An 11,562-nucleotide genomic window follows, 5' to 3' on the forward strand; every position below is an offset into this window, starting at 1 on the left:
AGCAGGGAAATAGGCTCCTCCTCCTCCTTCTCATCCTCCTGCAAGCTCTTTGAACTACAGACCAACTCAAGAACTAAAAACAACGGCTTGCCCATTCACCCGAAGCGATGCAATACAGACATTGGTAGGTAGGAGTTTCTTATCTAACCGAGTCATACGTCATTGGAACGACCTCCCTGCTGAAGTAGTAAGTGCGGAAACCATCAACTCCTACAAAAATCGCATCGACCGTCAATTCGTGACAACAGGAGTAAACTGAAAGTATGCACCGAAATGCCTTGAACTGCTCTGCAGGCACCCAGCGACTGTCAGGCAAATCACAGCTCGACAGCAGGCAACCTCATAAAGAGCCAATAGGCTTTCTGTTGCCTGTCGTTCCATGTTTCCATGTTTCCTGCTGCATCATTCTCTCCTCGTCCTCGTCCAGTTCGTCTCCCGCCTCCTGTTCATCTCCAACTCTTTTAGTCACTCCGTATTCCTCTCCATCTGTTCTCCTCTTTCCTTTTCGTCTTCGTCTTGCTTTCCTCTTCATCTCCTTGATCTTCATTTTTCGTTTCCTCTTCCTCCTTCTCTCCTTTTTCCTTTTCCTCCTCCTCTTCCTCTTCCTCATCCTCATCCTTCATTTCCATCAACTGTATCACCGTCTTTCTCTCGTTATGGGTTTTCTCTTTATCCTCCTTCTCCTCCTCCTCCTGAACCATTTAAACAATATAACAATTCCTGCCACATGGGTCAACAGTAATAACAACTGATTACATTAATCTGCTCCTCATGGTGTGTGTGTGTGTGTGTGTGTGTGTGTGTGTGTGTGTGTGTGTGTGTGGACGGGGTAGGTTATTATATTATTTTAATGTTTTTAATACATGTTATCTTCATTATTAAACTTTTTATATTTATAGTTTCAAAGCTTAATGACTGAAGTTTTTTCTCTTCTATTTTTGTTATTTTTTTCATATTTTCGTTTTGTCATTTTGTAATTATTGAGATTTTTTTTGTAATTATTTCTTATGTAATTTTGGTGTATTTTTTATGTAAGTATGTTTTTTTGATATTGCGTTTGCAGTAATTGTTTCGTTTACTTCTGTTAAATGCCGTGTTAATATTATTAAGGGAAATAACACAGAGAGAGAGAGAGAGAGAGAGAGAGAGAGAGAGAGAGAGAGAGAGAGAGAGAGAGAGAGAGAGAGAGAGAATATTAAAAACAAATTGTTGGAGAGATGAAGAAAAGAGGCTGAGGGAATGGAAGAGGATCTCAGGGAGGATGAAAAGAGGAGGGGAGATAGAGGACTAGGATTTGGGAGGAAGGGAAGAGGAAGGGAGGGGTGGATGAGAGAGAGAGAGAGAGAGAGAGAGAGAGAAAAGGAAAGAAAAAAAATGAAAATAACATCTACAGAGGGGATGGGGAAGGGAAGAAGGCAGAGGGGAGACAGAGGAGGGTCGGTACAACTATTAGCTTCATAATTTTAAAGGTTTAGCAGGACTCAGTAACCTTCTATAGGCCTCTACCACAAAATTGTTTGGCCCATACTTCCTCGTACAAAAGTTATGGGGCGGATTCATGGGTTTAGTGTGTCGGGGAGCAGCCACTTATTGAAGAAGAAAATAAATGTGTGGCTGAATTGCTAAACTAAAAATGAAAGCGAGGAAGAGAAAAAGAGACGGAAGGGGAAAACAAGTGTTAAAAGGAATCAAAAGGAGAATGCAGTAAACGGGTGTTGTACAAAAGTATGGTTGAGCTCCTCACAAAGAGGAAACTGTAAAAACAAAACAACTGGAAAAGGATGAACACCAAATAAACGAGGAAAATATATAGCTCAACGAAAACTGTGATTAAAGTTCATTGGGGGAAGGAAAAGAGGAAAAGGAAAAACAAGAAACAACTGGGAAATGAATGAAAATTGGAATAGATGGACAATGTTTTGCTGTACGAAAGTGTTATTTGCTGCGCTGAGGAAAAGGATACTACGGTATTGGATATACCCGGTATATATATATATATATATATATATATATATATATATATATATATATATATATATATATATATATATATATATATATATATATATATATATATATATATATATATATATATATATATATATATATATATATATATATATATATATATATATATATATGGGGGGCCGACCATCAGGCCCCACCTGGAAGAAGACTTGGGCCGACCATCAGGCCCCACCGGGAAGATGCCTACCGGCGCAATTGTAACGGGCTTGTCGGGGGGCGTTTAAAGGGTGTTGATTAAGACTTCAGCTTCCTTAAGGCGAATTATATTCGTAGCCTTTATGTACAAGAAGCGACGGAGCGAGAGCGACTGTCGTTGTGTGTCAGTCGGACTCTCGTGAAGGAGTCGCGAGTTACAGGTTGGAAAATAATTGTTACAATTGGTCACGTATGTCAAGGTGACCTCCACGCACCATCGGAGTGCTAAGTATACAAAACTGAGACGGTAAACACTGACGGACGACATTCCTATAAGGTGGCGTGATCTATCTGTCGTGGGGTTTTTCCATTGACAATTGTATGCCTAATTCGTGGTGATATTAAATAATAATAATACATTGATATCCTACTATAACACTGCTCGGTCACCTACCAGTGATCGCGACCTCGCGATATATAAAAATCGAAATAGCAGTCTAGGTACCATGAACATACATAGTGGGAGTTTGTCAAGCAGACTGCCTATGATACAATTATATTAAAACACTGGCTATGTAAGAACAGATGTGGAATTATAATATAAAATAGGTAGAGGAAACCACAACGTGTGTGACATGAAACATAAGAAACCTCTCAAAAGATAAATATAAGGACACATGTATAAGAAACTATCAACTGGCATAGTTACAGACAATGAAACGTTGATCTAGCTCCCCAAAAAAAATACAGTAGTGAAACACAGTACAATGTTAAGTATAGGAGCAGCCAGGTTTCTGTCCCCTGACTTGTCTGAGAAAAGGAAAAACTACCTTGCCAGTGGCCTCCCGGCATCCAGTCGCCGTGTCTGCACAACCAAATAATCGTGTAGGACAGAGTTTCTCCTAATAAGGTAGCACATGACGACGAGACTGACGAACATCAGAAACATTGGTACAAAAAATCCAGGGTCCAGGTAGGGAGATGCAAATAATCAGGCAGCGTTTCCTCCAGGGTTTCCGCAAACTCTGTTTTGTTCGCGAAAGACAATGAATTAAGGGAATTAGTCACATACGAGATGCTGGAGAAATGAATGTCATCGAGAGACCGTAGAGGAAACACTCGATGGGAAATATTGGCCGTGAAAACCAGACGAATCCGGGACGGGTACGTTGTTATGTTAGTGGAGCGGATATAGCATGCTTCCGCTATGGCATAGTGACCAGTAACCCGTTGATAAGTGGTACCCTCCGGGCAGATGACCGATACATAGAAGGACTGAGGGAAATAAAAATAATGCAGACCCTGAAAGTTCTTATGGAAAACAGGCGTTGGTGTTAGCTGCTTGTAAGGGCACAGGGAAAGAGCGTCAGACGCGTTCACGCGGGTGAGGGCGATCTCGCATACCCCTTCCCGAACCGGAAGAAAGGCAAAGAGAGACGCAAAGCAATAGAATCGCCCGAAAACCGTCTCCTTGCAATACTGCAAGAGTGAGTAGCTACCCGTTGAATACAGAGCGAAATCCTTCGCGATTAGAACAAGAGACGGGGACGTGTCCAGGGCTAACACACTGTCCTTTGCTGAAAAAGGGAACGGGACAATTTCGTGTGCCTCAAACACGTCCGCCGTCTGAAATGGAACATGAATGATTATGGCATCAGGGGTGAGGCTGGACTCAATCAAGGGGTAAAAATATTGACTCATGTCCGGGGTGAATAAAGGCGTCAGGCTATAATTTTGATACCCGATCCGGACAGTCGTTCTCAAATCGTGTAGAGGGAACAAGGCAGGTGTGACTCTACCGTGCGCTGCATCAACCATGTTGCTAATAACCTGCTGATTAGCCGTTGCGACGGAGGTAATGACGTTTTCCAATACATGCAAGGCCTGATCTAGGAGGAGAAACTGATTCACCTGGTCGATCTGTTTGACAACTATGTTGATAACCTCTACCATCTTATTTGTCTGCTCTAGCAGTACCGCAATGTTAGTATGCAATTGCGCAAGTTTTCTACAATTGGCGTTGATCACCCTGCGATTTCTAGCAGCAAAGGAAAGTACATGAGCGTAGTGGTCCCGCAAATCGCGAACGTCCTCGTCGGTAGCCGTACCGAAAAGGAACTTTGAGGCGGACCCCACGATGTTGAGCAACCCCCTCTTTACCCGAGAGTGAACTGAGTGAAAACTATAATCCATGTTTACCTCATCAACTTTTCCCCGTAAGAACAGAATCCTATCCTAGTCTTGGTAGCCCGGATGGCGTCTGCCATGCCGAGGAGTTTTTCTGAGACTATCCTGATTATGTCCGTGCTGTTGGTCAAGGAAGTATATGGATATTTTACGAGGAGCACATCTTCTATGAGGAAGACCTCTCCTATGTGTGCCGTGAGGGCACCAGGCTTCAGGTGGATGGGTGTTGTTGCAAGCAGGGAGCCAAGGGACAACAAGATGGTCAGAAAACGCAACATCATGATCTGCAAGTGGTGGGAATGAAGTAATTAAACCCGTGGTCTCAAGTTATAGCTATGGGTGTTGGGATTATCTTGTTGAACATTTGACTCTGAGGGGGAAGTACCAATATCAAGGTCCAAAGGTGAGGGAATTACTTTCAGACGATCACTGTGAACTTCTATACTGACTCCACTATTCGACTCTAGAACCTCGAACCGATTACCCCTGACATTCCGAACAACTCGGTAAGGACCCACAAATTTAGCCCCCAGTTTCGAACTCCTTTCCGCTTGCTTAATCATGACTGTGTCACCCTCTTTGAAATTCACCGGGACGGCCTGTTTGTGTTGTTTTGACATCATTTCAACCTTCGTAGCTTTTAACGTACACCTAACTTCTGAGTGTATCTTGGAAAACATATGCATCTGCTGTTGTGCGTACCTATCAATGTTGTAGAGAGGTTGCTGTGGGGTTGTAAGGAAGTCGTACGGAAGACGTTTCTCCACCCCATACAAAATGTAGTAGGGAGACTTCCCCGTAGAGTCGTTTACCGACGTATTTATGGAAGCGGCTATATGCGATAGCCAATCCTCCCAATTATCGTGGAGATCGTTCACGATAGGCCTGAGGACCTGTAAGATTTTCCTATTAGCCCTCTCCGCCAACCCATTAGCAGCTGGGTGGTAAGCTGTGATGAAGGATTGCGTGATGTTAAACTGAGCGCATATTTCGCTCAATACTGAGTTCCTAAACTCGGTGCCATTGTCACTCAAAAGAATTCGAGGAGACGAATGTGGACACAACACGTGAGTCACGAGGGCATGGGCCACGCGTGTGGCTGTATTGTCCTTGAGAGGCGCTAGAACAAGAAACCTAGAGAACTGGTCGACGCACACCAATAAGTAGCGCGAGCCATGTTGGCTCTGGGGGAGCTGTAGTAAGTCTATATTAACAACATCCCATGGCGCCTCTGGTACTGGATATTGCAACATAGGTGCTGGCCCTTTGACGGACCCCTTGTGCTTAGCACAAACGACGCAATGTGCGACATGTTTTTCTACATCAACCCGTAATGTGGGCCAGTAGAATTTTCGTCTGGTGACAGATAGCGTCTTGTCTCTTCCTGGGTGACCCGCAATGGGTGTGTTATGGACCAGTTTAAGCGTCACGGGGACGTATATGTCTGGGATGACCAGTTGGTCTATAGGTACCGGTTTGGTTGGCCATGACCTACAAAGGAGGTTGTCCTCTGATAGGAAGAATTGTGAAAAGGGAACTGGCAATTCAGGAAGGTTTGATTCGTCTCCCGACTCGAGGGCGTAAATTAACCTCTTCCACACAGGGTGGTCACGCTGAGCAGTAGCTCAGGTGAAGTGAAGTTGTGGATGACCTCTGGGGTGGTAATCGCGCCTATCGGAACATTCCGAGATAAGGCATCTGCGACCACATTTGTTTTCCCGGTGATGTATTTTATCTCCGGATTGTATGCTTGGATCGTTAAGAACCATCTTGCCAGACGACCGTGTAGGTTTTCCCTTGAAAAGATCAGTTATGGCCGCGTGGTCCGTAAACACCACAATTTTGTACCCCATCACAATGTCACGAAAATGCTTCAGAGCCCACACAATGGCAAGAGCCTCTAGGTGGGTAACAGAATAGTTCTTTTCCGGAGCTGTAAGGGCTCGACTGGCGAACGCTATCACATGCTTTTTGCCGGACATATCTGTTTGCATCAGCGCGGCTCCTACTCCGCTAGCCGAAGCGTCGGTACAAAGCTGAAAGGGGTCCTTGAAATCCGGAAAGACAAGGACCGGAGCCCGTGTAAGCGCTTTCTTTAAATCCTCAAAACTCGTTTGTTGAGCTGGGAGCCACTGAAATGGTACGTCTTTCTTTAAAAGATGGGTTAGGGGACTCGCGCGAGCTGCGAAGTCCTTAATGAAAGGCCTGTAATAACCCGCGACACCCAAGAAAGACCGTACCTTGTCCGCAGACGTTGGCTGAGGGAACTCGGCAATAGCCTTTATTTTGTCGTCCACTGTATGGATGCCGAATTCGTCCACGACATGCCCCAAGAACTTGATCCGAGGCTTTAAAAACTCACATTTGGTGATTTTGAGCTTTAATCCGACCTCTTGAAGTCTGTGTAGGACTGCTTTTAGTGTTTCCATGTGTGCATGCACGTCTTTACTTGCTATGATGATGTCGTCTAAATACACATAGACAGAGTTGCCCAGCAAGTCACCAAAATACTGTTCATTGTCCTTTGGAAGGTCAAGGGAGCTCCTTTGAGCCCGAACGGCATCCTCGTCCACTCATAGTGGCCATGAGGCGTGCTGAAAGCCGTTCTTTCACGTGACTCGGGGCCCGGGGCAGTTGCCAGTAGCCACTGACCAGATCAAGACTCGTAAAGACTTTATTTCCTCTACCGAGACACATCAGAAGATCTCTAAGAACGGGAAGCGGAAAATGATCATCCACGGTCGCGGTGTTCACACGCCGGAAATCAATCACAGGACGATAAGAGCCGTCTTTCTTTGGAACCAGGACCAAGGGCGAATTCCACGGGAATTCGATTCTTTGATGACACCTTGTTCTAACATTTCAGAGATAAGTTGTTGCACCACCTCCCTCTGACTGTGGGGAGCTTGTACGCATTGATATATACAGTATTTGTATTGGGTTTTAACTTAATGTGGTGTTCAGCACACTGCGTAACTCAAGCGGCTCGCCTGGTAGAGCAAGCGCCCCCGATAATGCTCCAGAAGCTGGACTAAGGTTGGCTTAATTTCGGAATAGTGTGCAACTTTTAGGAATGCCTCTAAATGAGCTGTGTCTTGTTCGGGAGAAGCCTGACACGCCGAGGATATGCCTGAAACTTGGGCTGAAGGGTATTCAGCTGGTTCCGGGGCGACATTTCTCCCATACACTAGACACTGGCATAATCGAACACCGTGTTTTAAGGATACAGGGGATCCAGACGTGTTTATTACCAATGCCTCTGCAAAACCTCCCTCCTTGACTGTTGCAAGAGTTACCTCCACCGTCACGCGGTGTACGTGAGGAACTCCGTCGACACACACATCACTGCCCGCCGGAGGGGCGGTAGGCAAACGGATTTTAACAAGTTTTGCAGCACGATCCGGAACTATATGAGGACCTTCTACGACTGCCGTTACTGTCCGCCACAAGTCTGCAATGGTTTCGTGTGGTTTGACCGTAGAGGTGACCCTTGGGCGGTGGCAGCCCCTGAGTATGTGGTGGGTTGGTCATTTTCCACCTCTGAGGGTGAGATTACAGTTGACAGAGGCGATGGATTGACCATCCCCTGTATGCGTCGGCCTTGATACACGATCGCGTTGCTTACAGGGTTTATGGCGATGTGCAGGTCTTTCATGGCGTTCAATCCTAAGATCCCATCCACAGGTAAAGCAAACCTGCTAGAGACATAAAAGAAATCTCGAAAGGACATACTTTTCATGTAAGCTGACTGTTAGCGGTACTCGCCCAAGGATTCCCAAAGTGGTGCCCGTCACGCCTATCACATTCAGGTCGTTCTCTTGGAGCGGCCAATTTTCCCCACTCGCTTGTCGTGTCAGTGACCTGTAAGCGGAGTCGGATATGACATTGACTGTGGCACCTGTGTCAACCGCTAAGGTGAGTGAGGTGTTGCCCACCTTGCAAGGGAGGGCAATTATGCTTGTCCGTCCCAAGGCGGCAATGACGGAGTCAAGTTGCTCCCAATTAGTATTTTCCTTAAGGGACACTTGGATGTACGCCTCGGGGCTGTCACGAAGTCATGTCTTTTTATTCTGAGAAGAGGTGTGGTTTACTGTCCGCTGAGGACTTGTACTTCTGTTCCTCCTTGGCCTTTTGTATTGCAGAACAACTGTCTGAATCATGAAAACAATTCCCGTGGATATGGCAAAAGGCAGCCTTCCGCTGATGGTTTGGCCTAGGGTTCCTGTGTGATGAATGATGCCCGCCCCTGTAACCTCCTGACCTCCTATCTGAGCCCCGTCTCGAATGTGTTGATTCCCTACGTTTCGCGAAACAAGAATGTTCAGAATGTCCTGATTGTTTGCAAAAACTACATGTGAGAGATGCCTTACTTTGTGCTTGCAATGCTGCTGCTGTGGCGAGGGGTTGATGGTGAGGGTGTTCCTGAACCTTGACCTCTAACTCTGAGACGAAGTCAACCAACTTCCCGCTCGGTTTGAAGGCCAAAGGAAGGGCAGAACGGCGGTTCTTCTCTGAAATATGAAATAAGTAAAAAAACAACTCGAAAGCTGTCTTCACCTGGTGCTTTTGCATACAGCCCCCTGGAAGCCAGAGCGCGTCTTCTAGGCTCTTGACACAGTCAACCGCCAGCTGATTGGCCTCAATCATGGCGTCCCAAATCGGCTTTGTTGAGGAATTTTTTTTGGAGGGACTCAACCGTGTGTGCCATCTGTCTAACGATGCTTGGTTTACTCACTAACCCGAAGATTTTAATGAAATTCCCTTTAAAAACCTCATAGTTGACACCAATGTCCCCGGCAGCGAACGCTGAGGACTGCATCAAATTGAATGCCCGCGAGCCTGGAAGTAACCGTGACCGAATGAAAGCGATTTTATCATGATCTTCCGTAATGGAGGAATTTACGATGGCAGATTCACACAAATCTAAAAACTGTCGCGCCGAAAAATCGGTCTCGCCTCCCGAGAATTGTCGAATACTGGCGTGAGTTGGAATGACCCGAATCGGGGGCGGGGGGAAGTGGTGTGGGGCCCCAGGAGGAGGAGGAGGTGGATCGACAGGCATTGTGTTCGGCCGAGTGGGGTTAAGTATTCAGACGATTCTGAAGGTGAAGGGCGCTATCCCTTGGGAGGAAGAGTACGTAGCCCCCGATCGCAAATTCACCACATTTAAATCACCGGTGGTTGCACCGTGCTCCAATTCCTCCTCACTTGAAGGACGAGCCAACTGTTTAAAGGTGTCGCCGAGTTTAGCGAGAGTGTCTTTGTTCATACTATGGTGTAAATCATTTACAAAATAGGAGCATATGTTGATAGCTGTAAATATGAACCAATAAACGGAACGTGTATGAATGAATAGTTTGCGTTGAAAAACCTAAAAAGGCAAGAAAGAATGGCTAGCAAGGTGCCTGTTTAGACGTAATAGAAGTTAAGGTTATAATGGAATACCCTAATGATATGGGTATATATAGAAAGAATAACGATATAAACAAAGTGGTATGTTAAGTGAGTATACCATTGAAGCTCACGTTTTCTCTCGAGCGGTGAAAAGAAAACGGAGGCAGGGCACACTGATGAAGATTAACTTTGATCAGGGAAATCACATTATACTCAATAGACTCGCTAGCAAACAACAAGAAAGAATCAATATCGTATGCGAATGAACGTTACTCTCACAATTATGACTGATTAACAGTGTTAGGAACACAGAAATAAAAAAATCGTGCCTCTGCACAGATAATAATGAAAATGAGCCGAGTCGGCAAATTTGGACAAGAATGGAATATCCACAAATACCAAGATTAATCAGCTGATGTAGTGGAGAGGGCGACGGCTTGTGATGCCCTGGGTGACGTGCAGTCGTTGTAGGCGCGTCAGGAAACCTCGGCCGCGGCCACAGCGGCGGTGAGAGGTGAGGGATGGGCTGACATCGGAGGACTCGCAATGGAGGTTGAAAAACTGCTGACCCAGCAAAATGAGCGGCCGCGGTGCGGGACCGGTACACTGCCGCCAGACGTATGATAGCCGCGTCGTCCTTGTTATAGTAAGAGATGGGCGGCTGTGGCAGAGAAGACGACTTGGGTGTGTAACCTCTTGAGAAGACGCCTTGCAAGAAACGGTAGTGGGAACAGCTTGCAGTCACCGGGAGATGTCCGCGGGTACCCTTGCTGACTGTTTGCCGGAAGAGGTTTGGGCCGATGCTCCCGGCAGCGGCGGTGGTGCCGCCAGCTGTGGAGCGAGGGGCACGCGGGGTGTCCCAAGGTCAGCGGGGCGTGCCTCCTCGTTGCAGGTGTGAATACCTCTGCCGTATCGTGGAGTGGCTTGCAGGGTACGTAGCAGTGCTGGCTTGAAGCGGGGGAGCGGCTTGTAGATTGTGGCCCTCGCTATCGGCTGCGGAGGCCTGTGGGTGTGCTCGGGGCTTGTAGGCTTGACGCCTGTAGAGTTGCTTGAAGCTGGTGTGCTCGAGGCTTGTAGGCTGTAGAGCCTGTAGGCTTGTAGCTGGTGTGCTCGAGGCTTGTAGGCTGGACGCCTGTAGAGTTGCTTATAGCTGGTGTGCTCGAGGCTTGTAGATGGCGCCTTGTGAGTTGCACGTAGGTGGCGACTTGTGAGATGCTTGTAGCTGGCGCCTTGTGAGTTGCACGTAGGTGGCGACTTGGGAGATGCTTGTAGCTGGCGCCTTGTGAGTTGCACGCAGGAGGCGACTTGAGAGATGCTTGTAGCTGGCGCCTTGTGAGTTGCACGTAGGTGGCGACTTGGGAGATGCTTGTAGCTGGCGCCTTGTGAGTTGCACGTAGGAGGCGACTTGGGAGATGCCGCGGACGGCTGGTGCGTTGCCGCGGACGGCAGGTGCGGTGCCGCGGACGGCTGGTGCGTTGCCGCGGACGGCAGGTGCGTTGACTCCTTCTGCCCTTGTACGCCTGTCCCCGGAGTTGTTGGTGAGTTCTCGTGGCTTGGAGGAGAACGAGGTAGCGAAGGCACAGGCGCGGGGTGACCGCTGCCAACCAAATGTAACGGGCTTGTCGGGGGGCGTTTAAAGGGTGTTGATTAAGACTTCAGCTTCCTTAAGGCGAATTATATTCGTAGCCTTTATGTACAAGAAGCGACGGAGCGAGAGCGACTGTCGTTGTGTGTCAGTCGGACTCTCGTGAAGGAGTCGCGAGTTACAGGTTGGAAAATAATTGTTACAATTGGTCACGTATGTCAAGGTGACCTCCA

General features: G+C 47.1%; 1 protein-coding gene across 2 annotated transcripts in view; it reads right to left on the reverse strand.

Annotated features, from left to right (window-relative positions):
• LOC126995991 (uncharacterized) overlaps nt 1-10,998 on the reverse strand; it is a 32,041-nt gene extending 21,043 nt beyond the window's left edge. Inside the window, exons 1-3 of one of the 2 annotated variants that reach the window (XR_007750867.1) lie at nt 10,144-10,333; nt 8,721-8,861; nt 4,405-4,634 (exon numbers count right to left, since the gene is read on the reverse strand). The gene's annotated coding sequence lies outside the window, so the exon portion shown is untranslated. Of the gene's footprint in view, nt 1-4,404; nt 4,635-8,720; nt 8,862-10,143 lie in introns of those variants that run through there. The other variant, XM_050855967.1, reaches the window with a different exon arrangement.
• Between the last annotated feature and the right edge of the window lie 564 nt (nt 10,999-11,562).

This window comes from Eriocheir sinensis, chromosome 1 (assembly GCF_024679095.1).
Source record: "Eriocheir sinensis breed Jianghai 21 chromosome 1, ASM2467909v1, whole genome shotgun sequence".
NCBI lineage: Eukaryota > Metazoa > Arthropoda > Malacostraca > Decapoda > Varunidae > Eriocheir > Eriocheir sinensis.